The following is a 17,916-nucleotide window of genomic DNA, read 5'->3' on the forward strand; positions in this document are numbered from 1 at the left end:
ACCCATCATAGTATATGAATGTCTTCCAGGATGAGGCCACTCCTGTTTGTGGGTTTCCTCTCAATCTTGTCAGCTTCCAAAAGCAAGAGTGGCCTTGGTAAATATATATAGATTTACCCTTTCAGGCATCTGGGATTATTGAGCTTATAGACAGTGTTATCTCTTGCTCTGAAACTCTTGAGTTGGTAACATAATATTTAATTTTCCTCAATCAGTATCCCATTTATTCATTTCTTTAATTTCAGCTAGTATTTCTCCTTCTCTCCATTAGCACCGTAACTTTTTCAACATTGGAAGAGACATTGGAATTGCCATTGTGCTGGTCTAGATCGCAGGCAGCAGTACAAGTCTGGCAAGTACCTCCTCCTCAGTCTACTCCCATTCAGACAGGGTAAGGTTACAAAGGTGCAGAACTAGTGAGCTATTTTTACCACCAGGCAATATAGCTGCAATCACTGTTAGCCCCAATTTTGCTAGATGGATTGAAGGCACAATCCATCATGACCTTAGGAATTTTGATGTAAGGTTTAAAAACATAGTTTCAGTTTTTTGCTTAGAAATCATCCCTGCTGTTCTAACACTTGTACTTGCAGCCCTGGTCCTAGGGCCACTGCATCAGGTAGGGGAGAAAAAATTAATATTTTTTTCCTGAGGTGATTTGAGGAAGAAAGAACAAACTATAGTCATTATGCTAATGCAGTCCTCCCTCGGCAGGAACTACATGGTCATGTCAGTGTGAACCCCAAATATCTGAGATAGGTCCAGTTAATTTAGGAAGTTTATTTTGCCAAAGTTAAGGACGGTCTGTGACAGCCCCAGGAGGTCCTGACGACATGTGCACAAGGTGCTCCGGGTACATCTTGGTTTTACACATTTTAGGGAGACCTGAGACATCAATCAATATGTACCTTGGTTTAGTTGGGAAAAGCGGGACAACTTGAAGCTGGGAGGGGCCTTTCAGGTCATAGGTAGATAAGAGACAAAAGATTGCATTCATTTGAGTTTCTGATTATCCTTTCCAAAGGAAGTAATCAGATACACATTCATCTCAGTGAGCGGAGAGATGACTTTGAATAGAATGGGAGGCAGGTTTGCCCTAAGCAGTCCCCAGTTTGACTTTTCCCTTTAGCTTAGTGATTTTGGGGTTCCAAGATGCATTTTTCTTTCATACCAGTATCTTCCCCACCTCCTCTTCCCCAGATAAACCAGAAAAACAGAGAAAAAAAAATCTAGCGGGGACACTCTAGTCCCTCTCATGTTGAGGTGTGAGCACACACACTCATGAAGGTGTGTAAGCCAGCCCTTCATGCTTTTATCTCCCTGTTTTAGACAACCAAGGTTTCAGTTGCCCATTCTACTTCTCTGTCAAACTGTTACTCTAAGGAGAATATCTCTCTACCCATTGTTGGACTTTGTGGACTGTGCAGTGTATTCCTTGGTCTGAAAAAATGATAGCCAGCAATCCAAATCCATGCAATATCTTCTATATTTTTTTATGGTACTCTGAGCATTTTCATCTTCCATTAGACAAGCAAAGCCCACTCCAGAGTCAGTGTCTATTCCTGTCAGGTCCCATTTTTAGCCTTCCCACAGGGTTACCAGCATTAGTCTCAGTTGCCAGCTATATTCAGGGCCTTCCCACCAGAGAATCTGCCCTGCAGCCATCAGCAATCTCTGTCTCTTTTACTGAGAAACAGAACAGCTCTTTCTGGCATTTTGTGCCTGAGAGGGTGCAAAAGGAACATGTCTATATTCAGCCCATCTCTGTAGTGCTACAATACCCCGATATGCACTCATTTCTTGGGCCCAGGTGGCCACCTCAAGGGAGCACACAAGGATATCTACTTGTCTATTCCAGTTGACTTCCGAACCTGGAAGGGAGTTCTGATGGGCACTGACTTACTCTCCTTTAATGCGCCCTCACATCTCCACAGGGCCATGCTTCATTTGGGTATTCTTTTAATAGGCCAGGTGTCCATGGCCCTCTTGTCTGAGTATATGGCTAGGCCATTGGTCACTGCCCGTGAGTCAGTAAAAACCCAAACACAGGGGTTTGCACCATTGTTCAATTCTTCCATCACTGTTAGAAAAACTGCACGCAATTCAGCCCGCTGGGTGGATCTGTTTTTACCTTCTTTGATCTAAGTAGCAGCCTTCCAAACAGGATGGTGTCCATTCACTTTGGAACTGTCTGACTTCTTTTAAGGGCACTAACTCTTCCAGGCTTTACTGCCGTGATCTAATCACCTCTCAAAGGCCCTACCTCCTAATACCATATTGAGGGTTAGGATTTCAATATTAAGAATTTGGGGTTGGAGGGGGCACCCATACATTCACAACACTTTGTAAGTAAAGTACAAAGTCCAGTTTACACCTCTTTACCTATTTATAAAATTAAGTGCTTTGTTTCTGACCAACACTGGATAATGAACTGCTTTTTGCCCCCTCCCCATTTTATCAGTTGATATCTTCAGATGTCAACTGGAATGTAAACAAGCTCTACTTGACGAACTGAACTGTAAACAAGTCAACTCAAACCTGAACTTTCAAAAATAAGGTTCTCTAACTTCTGCCTTCTGAATTCTGACTTTTATATAGTGCCATGGAAGTCCAGGATTCTATAGTAACTTTTGGAGGGTTTTAATTTTTTCAAAAATGTTTATTGTAAAAGGACAAAACTTTTTTTCCCCCCTAAAGCATAGATTGTAGTTTCTGATTTTGTATCTAAAGCATTGTGAAGCATTAGCAATTTTTGAATGTGCATATTCTTGGCTGTTCAGGTTCCAGGGTTGTGCTACACAATCAAGTTGTTGCTGATGGATTGACCACATTGTTAAAAGAGGTTGCTCATCCCCGATTTTGCCACTAGCTTTTAATTTGCTTCATGTTTGACTCAAAGACACTATTTTGACAAAACCACTTCCATCTGATGACTATTAGATGATCCATAGGAAATTAATTGCAGGTTTCTTTCTTGTACAACAGGTGTCCAGGGCTCATTGATTCTCTCTCTGATATGTGGTTAGATGCAGAGTTTGAATGGGGATTCTTTCTTGAGATAACCAAGAAATACTTTTAAGTGTTTAAACAAAAATTTTTATGTTAGAATCATTTTAGATTTAAAGAAAAGTTACAAAAATCATGTAGTTTCCATATACCCTGCACCCATTTTTCCTATTGTTAACATCTTGCACTAGTAATGTGTAATTTGTCACAATTAATATTGATACATTATTTTAAACAAAAGTTTATACTTTATTTAGATTTTCTCGGTTTTTCTTTAATGTCATTTTCCTGTTCCGGGGTCCCTTTCAAGATGCCACATTAAATTTTTTTTTTTGAGATGGAGTCTCGCTCTGTCACCCAGGCTGAAGTACAGTGATGCCATCTCAGCTCACTGCAACCTCTGCCTCTCAGGTTCAAGCAATTCTCCTGCCTTAGCCTCTCAAGTAGCTGGAGGTTCCTGCCACCATGGCCAGCTAATTTTTTTGTATTTTTAGTAGAGACGGGATTTCACCATATTGGCTAGACTGGTTTTGAACTCCTGATCTCAAGTGATCCACCCGCCTTGGCCTCCCAAAGTGCTGGGATTATAAGCTTGAGCCACTGCGTCTGGCCCCACATTACGTTTAGTCATCATTTCTCCTCAGGCTCTTCTTGGCTGTGACAGTTTCTCAGACTTCCCTTCATTTGGTGATGTTGACAATTTTAAGGTTTACCGGTCAGGTATTTTGTAGAATGTCCCTCAATTGGGATTTGTCTGATGTTTTCCTCATGATTAGACTGGTGTTACTGAGTTTTGGAAGACGAGAGATGAAGTGCCATTTCATATCATATCAAAGGTGAATGTTATCAGCATGACTTACCACTGTTGGTGTTGCCGTAACTGAGCTATCTAAAGTAGTGATTGCCAGGTTCCTCCACGTTAAGTTACTATTTTTCCTCTTTCCCTACTGTACTCTGTGGAAACAAGTCACCAAGAGTAGCAGAAGAGATTGTTATTTAAGTAGGAGATTCTAAACAGTATCATTTCTTGCTGAGTGAGACTTTCTCCATTGTTTTTCAGTATCTCCTTTTAAGTTTTACTCTAATTAGGAGACAGGTGTATGCAGTTGACATGTTTCAAATGTTGACTTAAATTGTGAAGGGATTTGACATTAAAATAAATATTTCCGTGAATATTCTGGAGCACTTATTTGGCACCTAATATATTTGTGTAAATGCTCCTGTGTCCACCTGTTGCCCACATCTACTCATCCGACGTCTACTCATCCCCCAGCCTCCAAGCCTTCTCTGTTTGCCTGTAGCTCCTGGAATCTGATTGCCTTGTAGCTAAAACCTTTATGAAAACATTTGGGTAGAGTAGTCCAGGATTTCTTTGCTTGGTAAGAACTCACTTGCTGAAATGGTTTTTATTAAAATATGTTTGTGTTTCACTACTGTTCTTCTTTTGCCAGAATAGATGCAGCCCTAAAGATTTGCTTGTCTTCCTAAATTCCTTTCTTAATACCTCATAGTAGTAACTGAGTTATTGATCTGAAGGGATAATAGCAGCCCTACACGTGCTTTTTGCAGGTTCTGATATCTTAAGAACTAACTGAGAGCTTTGAAAAAGAACATTGCCTTACTGACATAAATTCAAGCCTGCTTCAAACCAAATAATATACAGCATGTGTCATAAAGAACGTTCATTCCTAGAAATCATCAGATTCAAAAGGAGCAAAGGATGAGGACGAAGGAATTAAAGCAAGTGATAGTACTTGCTCAAAGACTGAAAACCAGGGTCAGTGCCATGGGAACATTGTCTCCAGCAGCCCCACTCACTCTCTACCCACCCCAGTCCTAATTCATGTCCCTGACTTCTTTTTTTTTTTTTTTTGAGACAGATTTTTGCTCTGTTGCCCAGGCTGGAGTGCAGTGGCATGATCATACTCACTGCAGCCTTGACTTCCCTGTTTAAGAGATCCTCCCACCTCAGCCTCCCGAGTAGCTGGGACTACAGTCGCGTGCCACCATGCCTGGCTACATGTCCCTGGCTTCTAACATGTATTTAAAGCACTTCTCAGAAAGACTGTCCCAGCAGGAAAGGTGCACAGAAAGTAAGCAGTTCACTTTTTTTTTTTTTGGAGACAGAGTCTCACTCTGTTGCCCAGGCTGGAGTGCAGTGGCACCATCTTGGCTCACTGCAACCTCCTCCTCCCAGGTTCAAGTGATTCTCGTGCCTCAGCTTCCCAAGTAGCTGAGATTATAGGCATCTGCCACCATACCCAGCTAATTTTTGTATTTTTAGTAGTGATGGGGTTTTGCTATGTTGGCCAGGCAGGTCTTGAACTCCTGACCTCAGGTGATCCACCTGCCTTGGCCTCCCAAAGTTCTGGGATTACAGGAGTGAGCTACCATGCCCAGCCAGTTTTAGGTAAATTTTAAAGTTTTTTTTCCTTAAAGGCCTACTTTTACTAATTAGAGAAGTAAAACATGTTTAAGCAGCAGCTTATACTTTATAGGTAACAAAAAGTTGGTCAAGTTCTAGTTTCTGGTGTGCAGTGTTTATTTGTTTAGCTCTTCTAAATATACTGGGATTTTCAACAAAATTTTTTGTTTGATTACACATGAATAACATTAAATAATTAAAATCACATTCTTCAGTGTTATACCAACTCAATTATTTATGATTTACCAGTTATTAGACTTTCTCACCTCTTCAGTAATTTTAGTTTTTTATTATTTTTTATTGATACATAATAGATGTACATATTTTGGGATACCTGTAATATTTTGATACATTCATAAAATGTGTAATGATCAAATCAGAGTAATTGGGATATCCATCACCTTAAACATTTATCTCTTTTTTTTTTTGCTGGAAACATTTGGAATCTTCTTTTCTAGGTATTTTGAAATATACAGTAGATTATCGTTAACTGTAGTCACTCTACTGATCTATCAAACACTAGGTCTTATTCTTCTAAGTGTATGTTTGTACCCATTAACCTCTCTTCATCCTCCCTTCCCCCAACCCTTTCTCTGAAAACTACCAGTCTACTGTCTATCTTCATGAGATCCATTTTTGTAGCTCTCACATATGAATGAGAACATGTGGTATTTGTCTTTTTCACTTACTTCATATTCATAAGTAGCAGTGAAAAGTATGTCCCTAAATGAGACCCTTTCTATCCTCCCAGCTTTAATATAAATACAAAAGATTGTGTGATACTAGGGATAAAGCAACCTCCTTATTTTCATTCCTTCAAATGCTAGTCAAGGTAACAGATGAAGATCAGGAAGTACTAGGAAAAGAAGTCACCATCACATCTTGTGTTGAAATTTGTTAGGGAGTTTCAATATCGAGATATGAGTATGTCATGCAGCAGATGAGCCTCTAGGATGAATTTGATTAATTCTTCCCAGCAGCAAAATCTCATAATCAAATAATGTTGCTTGAGGCCTTCTTTTGCTTTGGAGTTAGAGAATCTAAATTGTGTAAGCTGTGGTGGATTTCCATTCTGTCGTATCAAGGATCGATCATCTGTGTGAATGGAAAGAGCAGATTTTCTGTTGGGCTGTATATATGAGCTCGTTGGGAAGAGTTAATAATTATGAGTAAATACATTTTACTGGATTTAACTTCCTAATGACAGGCATCTCTATCAGATTTGGTGATACTGCAGACATGGAAGGGACACAGATCTGGGTTTCTTTGCTGACTCTGCCACTAGTTTGTTGTGCAATTTTTTTTTTGTAGTTTGTTATGTAACTTTCTCAATGGTCCTCAGATTTTCATCTGTACAGTGAGAGTGAAAAGGCCAGAGCATTGCTTAAACCCCTTAAGACTGTCTAAATCTGTGGCTCAGAATGGGAAATGAGAGTAGCAATATTGACTGTCTTCCCAATTACCTGTTAGGCTCATGATAAGGTGCATTACATAAAAATGTAAGAGGAATCTGATTTTCCCACAAAACGTTTCATATATAGTTGGGGACATGATCTTAACCTGGTGTCATATTCTTTTTTCTAGATATGACTGCAAATATGAGAATGAATAAAATATGTGAAATGTGAACATGAATAGATTTCTAGGTGATACCCAAGGGCTATAGAGCTTTTCAAGATAAGCATTTTTGGCTAGGCCTGGTGGCTCACGCCTGTAATCCCAGCACTTTGGGAAGCTAAGGCAGGTGGATCACTTGAGGTCAGGAGTTCGAGACCAGCCTGGCCAACATGGTGAAACCCTGTCTCTAGTAAAAAACAAACAAACAAACAAAAAACCCCCCAAAAATTAGCCAGGCCTAGTGGCATGCTCCTGTAGTCCCAGCTACTCGAGAGGCTGAGGCACGAGAATCGCTTGAGCCTGGGAGGCAAAGGTTGCAGTGAGCCGAGATTGCCGCACTTGCACTCCAGCCTGGGTGACAAACATTCCTAAAAGTAGTTGTGAATGGAGTAAATGTACAGAGAAAGATCTCTGTATACTGGATTCCATATTCCTCTTCTCCTTGCTTTCTGTGTGACAGACTCTCATTCTCTTCCACCGGTATTTTTTGAGCACCTCTTTTGAAATTAGAGGCGTGCCTCATACTCTCTGATGTTGGGGAGATTGTGTGGGCCTGTTGGCTTCTGTGTCTACATGGCTTTCCAATGGACAAAGCTGGGGCAGGTCAGCCCTGAATGAGGCTTTGAATCTCAGCCTGTCTCGAGTTAGAGAGAATTTTGGGAACCTCAGGCTGCTAGCTCAGCAGTTCAGCATGTTTGCTAGTATCGTTCTGACTTTGTGTGGTCATGTTTTTGTAAGACTGCTGTTACCTGGGTCGTTGTGATTAAGAGTAGCCCTTGTATTTCTGGGCCAGAAACTGGTCCTTACTCTGTTTATCCCCTGTGAAGTCCTTTTATGGGTACAATGGTTGGTACCTCAATAACTCCAAAGGTAGGAACATGTTTTCTTTTAGCTAAGCCTCTAGGGAACTTAAGCTCTGCCTAGACCCATACCTGTGGTTGGGTCTTTGTTGCCCAGTCCTGATGTTATTGATGCTCACCCACTAACTGCCTTTTGACCAGATTTCCCTGATGTTATATTCTGTCTGCTTTTACCTTGCTGAGTATCCTGATGCTCACTGCTCACCTGCCTGGACCTTTGGTTGTTGCTGCACTGTCTTTTCTAGTAATGTGCTCTTGTCACTTGGATTTCCTCCTAGGCCTTGCTTCTGGGTCCACCTCCAAGCACCTGACATTCTGTCCTCCTTTGATCTGTCATGCTGTCTGCCTTCAATAGCTTAATTATGAAAATCAATAGTTTTCTTTCTCTGGAGCCTTTATTTTAAAAATCTATTACTAGGCCAGGTGCAGTAGCTCACGCCTGTAATCCCAGCAGTTTGGGAGGCCGAACGGATCACATGAGGTCAGGAATTGGAGACCAGCCAGGCCAACAAGGTGAAATCCCGTCTCTATTAAAAGTAGAAAAATTAGCCGAGTGTGGTGGTGTGCGCCTGTAATCTCAGAGACTTGGGAGGCTGAGGCATGAGAATTGCTTGAACCCGGGAGGTGGAAGTTGCAGTGCGCTGAGACTACACTCCAGCCTGGGCAACAGAGTGAGACCCTGTCTTAAAAAAAATTAGGGGCAAGGGAGAACTAGAGTCGTGACAACTTCGTGTTGAAACAGACTCTCGGAAGCTCATACTTCAACTTTCCATCAGACGGATAGCTTGGTAACTCCCAAGACAACCCATCAATCGCATTTTGCAGTACCTCTCAATTGGTTTCTTGTGCAAAAACCATCAGTGCATTCATTTATTTGTTCACTCATTCCTTAATGTCTGCACAGTTACTAAACATCTACCTTTAGCTAGGCAATGGGGGTATGAGTGTGCATGCATGTGTGTGTGAGTGAGAGAGAGCATTCCAGTTTCTAGGAAGCTGCTAATCCAGTTGGGGTAGAAAATAAACAATCATGATGGCTAGCTAGAGATATACATTGGGCAGGAGAATGGGTCATTTTCTCTGCATGACTCAAGGGTGGTTCCTGGAGGGCTTTCTGCCATTCCAGTTAACACCAACTTTCTCTTTTTAACTTAACTTTCATTTTAAGTTCAGGGGTACATGTGTAGGTCTGTTATATAGTTAAACTTACGTTATGGGGACTTGCTGTACAGATTATTTCGTCACTCAGGTATTAAACTAGTACCCATTAGTTAACACCAACTTTCTAGTCCACCACCAGCTTTTCAACTAAAGTACAGGAAACTCCTCATTTTCTCCTTCTCCTTCTCCTTCTCCTTCTCCTTCTCCTTCTCCTTCTCCTTCTCCTTCTTCTCCTTCTCCTCCTCCTTCTCCTTCTTCTTCTTCTTTTTTTTTTTTTTTGCCAATCTCTGACTTGCTTTTAGAATCATCTTTATGTAAATCTTGATTTGTTTCTCCCGTGTTCATAGGCTGCCCATTGTTTACCCCACACCCCACAAGGATATCTAACTCCTTGGCATAATTCACGAAGCATTCGCATTCGACCTTTCTGATTCATGCCTACCTCTCCAGTTTTATTACATACTATTTTCCATCAGGTTCTTAGTACCCTAGAACTTCATGAAGTTTCCTGGCTACACTGTGCTTACCTGTACTTCTATTGCATGTGCTATTCCCACTGCCTGGAGTGGTTGCCATTTTTGATTTCCTGGTGAACTCTGGGGCACTGAGAACTTGATAGAAAATGGTATATGGGGAAAAAATCACAAGTCTAATTTTCCTCTTCTGTTAAGGTGTACTCCAGCCTGTTGGATGCTATTGCACTTTATACACCCCGCGCTCCTGTCCACCAGAAGATTGTAAACTACTTCAGTCCAGGTTATCTTTATGTCTTCAGTTTAACACAGAGCCTGGCCCAGAGTGGACGGTCAATAAATAATTGTTGGATGAATAGATGGAGGAATAAGTGAATAAATACAAGTTTCTGTAGTCTGTTTTTCAATTTAGTTCTTCCTTGGGGCTCTGATAATGGTACTTAAATGAATCCTATCACTGTTTTGTTTCATTTGTTTCATTTAGAGATGGGTTCTGACACTCACCCAGGCTGAAGTACAGTGGCATTTTCATGGCTCACTGAAGCTTTGAACTTTTAGGCTCAAGCAATCCTTCCACCTCAGCCTCCCAAGTAGCTGGAACCACAGGCATGTTCCACCATACCTGGCTTTTTTATTTTTTATTTTTTGTAGAGATGAGGTCTTGTTTTGTTACCTAGGCTGGTCTCAAACTCCTGGCTTCAAGGAATCCTCCTGCCTCAGCCTCCCAAAGTGTTGGGATTAGAGGTGTGAGCCACCACACAAAACCACACTGTTTTGACCATAGCTCCTTGCAAAGCCAGAACCATGCACACTGGCTTATCCACTACTGGATAAGCCTTACCTGCCTGCCAAAACAGAGAGAAAAGCCCTTTAGGGTTTTAGAAAACTCTTGATCTTCTCCCACCCTGTTGTCTCTGCTGCCAAGATAAGCTTCTACTGTGTCTTTTCAGAGTTCTGATCAAGAGGTAGAAATTGCATAGAATAAAAATACTTCACCCCTTCTCTTCTAAGAGTGGTTGTGAAGTGAGGAGGATTAGTACTTGAATAGGTTCCTGTCTCCTTAGGCAGTTCTTTGAATGAGTCATCTACAAACTCAAGCAATTTGTAAGGACCATTATGGCCATTTATTCTGTTGTCAGCCTGTTTTGAATAAATACCAAATGAGGTATTTTGGTTCTTAATTATGCCTTTCTCACCTTCTTACCAGAGCCCCTTTTTATACAATTTCTATCAATTAACAGTGAAAGACACATACACAACTTTCGTGAACTTTATCTGCCCTGCATATCTTCCTGTGCTTTAATCATGATCTTAAATTTATAATCAGAAATCAGCCTTTTCAGTTCAAATTAGTTGTAGATCTCTGCCTAAAATAGTTGGCTCTTTCTGAGGTTGTTACTTTTTTAACACAACGTTTTTCTTGAGAATTATTGAGGTATAATTTACATACAGTAAAATTCACCCTTTTTAGGTATGTAAAAATTGATGAATTTTGACAAAATTATATAAATTGTAATCACCACTGAAATCAAAATAATAGAATTTTCTGTCACCTGAAAAGTTCCCTCATGCTCCTTTGTAGTCAATCCCCTCCCTAAACTGACAACCCCTGGCAACCACTAATCTGATTTCTGTTCCTTACAGTTTTATCGTTTCTAGAATTTCATATAAATGGGATCAAAATATATAGCCTTTGAGTCTGGCTTGTTTTACTTGGTATAATTCTTTTGAGAGTCATCTATGTCCTTGCATTTATCCAGTTTGCTGCCTTTCATTGCTGAGCAGAATTCCACTAAATAGATAACACTACAATTTGTGTATCCATTCACCAGTAGCTGATTTGTGTATCCATTCACCAGTAACTGTGAAAACAGTCCAAATGTAGTTTGGTGGTTATGAATAAAGGTACTGTAAATATTTGTGTTCAGGCTGGGCATGGTGGCTCACACCTGTAATCCCAGCACTTTGGGAGGCCAAGGTGAGCAGGTTACTTGAGGTCAGGAATTCGAGACCAGCCTGGCCAAAATGGTGAAACCTCTCTCTACTAAAAATACAAAAATTAGCTGTGTGTGGCAGTGCGTGCCTGTAGTCCCAGCTACTCGGAGACTGAGGCATGAGAATCGCATGAACCCGAGAGGCGGAGGTTGCAGTGTGCTGAGATTGTGCCACTGTACTCTAGCCTGGGCAGCAGAGTAAGACCCTATATCCAAAAAAAAAAAAAAAAAGGAAAAAAATTGTGTTCAGGTTTCTGTGTAGACGTATGTCTTGTTTTCGGTAAATATATAGAAGTGAGATGACTGGGTAGTATGAAAAGTATGTATTTAACTTTATATATTAAGCTGCTAAACTATATTTCAAAGTTGACTATACCATTTTTGTTTCCTAACAGCAACATACAAGGTTGCGTTTGCTCCATATCCTCAGCAATATTGTTATTGTCTGTCTTTTAAAACTTTAGCCATTCTGGTAGGTGCATAGTAATGTCTCATTGTAATTTTATTCTGCATTTTTTCTAATGACTAATGATTTTGTACAAGTGTCTTAACATTTTTTTTGATTTGGCAGGGTTTTAAAAAATTATACAGCTTTGGGCCGGGCGCAGTGGCTCACGCCTGTAATCCCAGCACTTTGGGAGGCCAAGGTGGGCGGATTACTTGAGCTCAGGAGTCTGAGAGCAGCCTGGCCAACATGGTGAAACCCCATCTCTACAAAAATACAAAAATTAGCTGGGCATTGTGGCGGGTACCTGTAATCCCATCTACTTGGGAGGCTGAGGTAGGAGAATCACTTGAACCCAGGAGGTGGAGGTTGCAGTGATCTGAGATTGCACTATTGCACTCTAGCCTGGGCAATAGAGCGAGACTGTATAAAAAAAATACAGCTTTGAGTGTTCTTTATACATTCTGGCTACTGCTCCCTCATCAGATACGTTTTGCAAATGTTTTTCCCAGTCTGTGGTTTGTCTTTTTACTTTTTAAATAGTACGTTTCAAAGAGCAGTAGTTTTTTTTTTGGAGACGGAGTCTTGCTCTATCACCCAGGCTGGAGTGCAGTGGTGCAATTTCAGCTCATTACAACCTCCGCCTCCTGGGTTCAAGCAATTCTCCTACCTCAGCCTTCTGAGTAGCTGGGACTACAGGTGCACACCACCACGCCTGGCTAATTTTTTGTATTTTAGTAGAGATGGAGTTTCACTGTGTTGCCCAGGCTGGTTGCAAACTCCTGAGCTCAGGCAATTCCCCCATGTCAGCCTCCCAAAGTGCTGAGATTACAGGCGTGAGCCACCACCCCCAGCCCAAGAACAGTAGTTTTCAGTTTTGATTGAAGTTCTATTTTTCAGTCTTTTCTTTTTTTTTTTCAGACAGGGTCTTGCTCTGTCACCCAGGCTGGACAGCAGTGGTTCAATCATGGCTCACTGCTGCCTTGGCCTCCTGAACTCAAGCAATCCTCTTACCTCAGCCTCCCGAGTAGTTGGTACTATAGGTGTGCACTGCCATGCCCAGCTAATTTTTTGTGTTTTTTTTTTTTTTTTGTAGAAACAGGGTTTTACTATGTTGCCCTGGCTGGTCTCAAACTCCTGAAGAGATCCTCCCACCTTGGCCTCCCAGAGGGCTGAGATTACAAGCGTGAGCTGCTGTGCCTGGCCTTAATATTTTATTTTATGGTTAATGATTTTTCTGTCCTATCTAAGAAACAGTAGCCCAACTCAGGATCATGAAGATTTGCTTCTATTTTTTCAGAAATTTTATAGCTTTAGGGTTTACATTTCAGTCTATGATCCATTTCCAGTTGACTTTTACGTATAGTGCAAGATACAGGTTGAGATTCATTTTTTGAATATAGATATGTCTAATTAATTGTTCCAGCATCATTTGTTTATAAGATGAAGAAACTATACTTTGTCTATTGAATTAACTTGGCATCCTTGTCAAAAATTAATTGACCATATATGTGTGGATCAATTTCTGGAATTTTTATTTTGTTTCATTGATCTATGTTACCCTTTAGCCAATACCGTGCTGTCTAGAATATTTTTTTTTTTTTTTTTTTTTTTTTTTTTTTTTTTTGAGAGGGAGTCTCGCACTGTCGCCCAGGCTGGAGTGCAGTGGCCGGATCTCAGCTCACTGCAAGCTCCGCCTCCCAGGTTTACGCCATTCTCCTGCCTCAGCCTCCCTATAGCTGGGACTACAGGCGCCCGCCACCTCGCCCGGCTATTTTTTTTGTATTTTTTTTTTTTTTAGTAGAGACGGGGTTTCACTGTGTTAGCCAGGATGGTCTCGATCTCCTGACCTCGTGATCCGCCCGTCTCGGCCTCCCAAAGTGCTGGGATTACAGGCTTGAGCCACCGCGCCCGGCCTCGTGCTGTCTAGAATATTACAGCTTTATTGTAAGTCTTGAAATCAATTGGTATGAGTACTCCAACTTTTTTTTTACAAAATTGTTTAGGTTATCCTAAATTATTTTTTCCATATAATTTTAGAGTTACCTTATAAATTTTTGAAAAAGAAACTTGGGATTTTATTTGCTGTGAATTAAAATCTGTAGATCAATTTGGAGGAGAATTGCAATACTGATAATATTGAGTCTTCTGATCCCTGAACACAGTGTATCTCTGCAATGAAGTCTTTGATTTCTCTCATCAGTGTTTTTGATACTTTTCAACGTACAAATCTTATAATACTTACAGTACTTTGTTAGATTGATCCCTCAGTATGACATGTTTCTTGGTGCTGTTGTAACACGTGCTTTTTTTTTGTTTTTTTGTTTTTTTGTTTTTTTTTGAGACGGAGTCTCGCTCTCTTGCCAGGCTGGAGTGCAGTGGCACAACCTCAGCTCACTGCAACCTCCACCTCCTGGATTCAAGCGATCAAGCAATTCTCCTGCCTCAGCCTCCCGAGTAGCTGGGACTACAGGTGTGTGCCACCACGCCCAGCTAATTTTTGTATTTTTAGTAGAGACAGGGTTTCACCATGTTGGCTGGGATGGCCTTGATCTCTTGACCTCGTGATCTGCCCACCTTGGCCTCCCAAAGTGCTAGGATTACAGGCATGAGCTGCTGCGCTTGGCCGCAACTAGTGCTTTTAAAAATTTCATTTTCCGGCCGGGCGCGGTGGCTCACGCCTGTAATCCCAGCACTTTGGGAGGCCGAGGCGGGTGGATCACAAGGTCAGGAGATCGAGACCATGGTGAAACCCCGTCTCTACTAAAAATAGAAAAAATTAGCCGGGCGCAGCGGCGGGCGCCTGTAGTCCCAGCTACTCGGGAGGCTGAGGCAGGAGAATGGCGTGAACCCGGGAGGCGGAGCTTGCAGTGAGCCGAGATTGCGCCACTGCACTCCAGCCTGGGCAACAGAGCAAGACTCCGTCTCAAAAAAAAAAAAAAAAAAAATTTCATTTTCCTGTTCTTCACTGTTGTGTATAAAAATATAATTGATTTTTTTTATAGCAAGGCAAGGAAAAAAATTTTTTATATATTGATCTTATATTCTTCAACTTTGGCAGTCACTAATTGTATCTAGTAGTTTCTTGTAGATTCTTTTATATAATTACGTTTTCTGTGAATAAAGGCAGTATTATTTTTTCTCTCCCATCTATAAGTATCTTTATTTTTTTTCTGTACCATAGTGCATTAGCTAGGAGTTTTATCCAATATGATGTTGAGTAGGAGTGGTAAGAGTGGATTCCTTGCCTTCTTCCTGATCATACGGGGAAATCATTTTGTGTTTTATTATTAAGTATGAGTTAGCTATAAGTTTTTCATAGATGCTCTTTATCAGGCTGAGGAAGTTTCCTTTGATTTCTAGTTAGCTGAGTTGTTGTTTTTGTTTTTAAATAATGAAGGGCTGCTGAATGAGTGTTGCACTTTTTCTGCACCTATAGAAATAGTCATACAGATTTTTCTGTTAGTTAGGCTGCTGATAACCGTGAACGGCATTGTGTTTGACGTATGAATGCTGAACTATTCTTGCATTCCTAGTCTAAATTCCACATGGCAATAATAGATTATTCTCATGTATTTTATGGATAAAAATCATGGATAAATGACATGAAGTAGGTAGCAATTCCTTAATCATATGTGTGTTTTATAAGTCATAGAAATTTTTCCATCCTAAGGGAAATGCTGTCTTGGTTAGCATACAATACAGGTAGCATGTTTTTGCTTCCTCTTCATTTGGTCTTTTAGGCTATCAAAAGTGAGTGAGGGGAAACGTAACAAAAATAGTATGTACTAGACACTGTGTATGTTTATCTTACTTAATTTCACTTGGTGGAAAGTGAGGTCCATGAAACAATTTGTACCACCCAGTCTTGGAGCTAGTAAATGGCAGGGTCAGAATTTAAATGCAGGTGTTTTGGATAAAACCGTTATTAGCTCACTGTATGGTATTGCCTCTCTTTGGAAGTGAGTGGGTATGTGCGTGCGTGTGTTTGGGTTTGTGTGAGAGAGACGGAGGAAGGGGAGGGAAGAACAGGAATTGGGAGAGTGACATAGAAATTGAGATTTGGAAGGAGAGAAAAGCCCTCCCACCTTTCATTGCCATCTAAAATCTGGGCTTTTAGATACTGTGATTTGTATCTCAGCTTTGCCATTTACTTGATTTGTGGCACATTTGTCTCTCTGAGCCTCATGTTTTAAAAATTTGAAATGTAAAACATTTACATTGAGTTGTGAGGAATACAGATAATATATGTAAAACGTCTCACACAGAATGTCCTGAATTTAGTGGTGTCCATTACTGTCATCATTATTGATTTCCTACCATTAATTGTATTTTGTAAATGGAAATAATCTGGTTTTGGAAGATGCCAAAAGAGACTTAGAGTGATTTCTATAGTTGTTTGTTTAGTTCTTTTGACAAAATCGCCTAAAGTTCTTTTATAAAAATGGAATTCATTTTCTCTATTTTTCATTCCTCCTCGAGTCAGAATAACACAATGTATTTACTAAATCAGTTTGCAAATTTGGAAAATTTTAAAAAGTGCTGCTAGGGCCCGGCACGGTGGCTCAAGCCTGTAATCCCAGCACTTTGGGAGGCCGAGACGGGCGGATCACGAGGTCAGGAGATCGAGACCATCCTGGCTAACACGGTGAAACCCCGTCTCTACTAAAAAATACAAAAAACTAGCCGGGTGAGGTGGCGGCTACTCGGGAGGCTGAGGCAGGAGAATGGCGGGAACCCGGGAGGCGGAGCTTGCAGTGCAGTGACTCCCGCCTGTAATCCCAGCACTTTGAGAGATGCCCAGGAGGGAGGATTGCTTGAGGTCAGGAGTTCAAGACCAGCCTGGGTAGCATAGCGAGCCCTCATCAAAATAAAAAATAAAATAAAGTATTCCTGAATGCTCTGGACTTTCCTACTGGTTTGGAAGTGGTTATCTCAGCGTGGAGAATTGGAGATGCCATTTTTGTTTTACATGGACAACAAACCATTGCGATCTAACTTTAGTCCCTTACCCCATGTAGATCTGACAGTTTATGACGTGAGACTCTCTTCTCTAAGTGACACAAACCATTTCAGGTTGTTTGGAGATAATGATTACTTTTTTCAGTAAGGTTATTTTGAGTATTACAAGCAGGACCCAAGAGCTTCTGTGTGTTTCATTAGTCAAGTCAGGGAGATGAGAATGAGTCTGAGAAGGGGCATCACACTCTCAGTGCCTTGGACCTTGGGAGGGTTGTTAGCTCCAACTCTACCAATCAATAGCCTTCTGGGAATTGGTTCACATGATTATTTGACTTCATAGAAGTACCCTTCCAGCCAAAAGTGCTGCTTGACACATGAAAATTGTATCTTGACAATTTTTTGATAATACCACACCATCCCTTGATACTGTTGAAAATCAGAATTGGTAATCAGTATGCTTTCCTTCTAGCCATGAAGTCGTTAAGTAAATATGTTAGAGAGTTTTATTGTAGACTTTGTGGTTAATTATGACCTTTCTTAGAAAGCTGATGTCACAATGTAATAAATAAGTTATGTTTCTCATATTTATTCAGAAGTCCAACATGTCTTTGTGTTAGGGTGATATTTAGGTTTTGATAGCTTTGGTTTGTCTATTTTCCCCAATTGTATATTCAATTCGTAAAATTTATTTTACTGTTTTCAAATTACAGTGGCCACATCTTCTTACTTCATTTTCACCTTAGTTTGTACATCATTTTAGGGTAGGTCTTATTGCCACCTTATGATAAAAAAATAAGGCTACATTTTCCCGAAGGTCGTCATTGGACAGTGAGTCGGTATTCAGAAGCCGATTCTGATTTTTGTTTATGTTCTTTGGATTAGACCTGTGGGCCTTGAGCTTGATCTGGCTCTCTAAATTTCATTGATTTGGTAAACATTCAAAAACTAAATGTCTAATGACTACCTTTGTCCT

The 17,916-nt window shown here is 40.7% G+C and overlaps 1 protein-coding gene and 1 pseudogene across 23 annotated transcripts in view; one reads left to right on the forward strand and one right to left on the reverse strand.

The window, feature by feature from the left end:
- Window positions 1-17,916, forward strand: part of ATP11C (ATPase phospholipid transporting 11C) — a 208,351-nt gene that overhangs the window by 34,526 nt on the left and 155,909 nt on the right. The gene's annotated exons all lie outside the window — the stretch shown is intronic.
- Window positions 15,567-15,684, reverse strand: LOC116272272 (annotated as a pseudogene).

This window comes from Papio anubis, chromosome X, assembly GCF_008728515.1.
Source record: "Papio anubis isolate 15944 chromosome X, Panubis1.0, whole genome shotgun sequence".
Taxonomy (NCBI): Eukaryota; Metazoa; Chordata; class Mammalia; order Primates; family Cercopithecidae; genus Papio; species Papio anubis.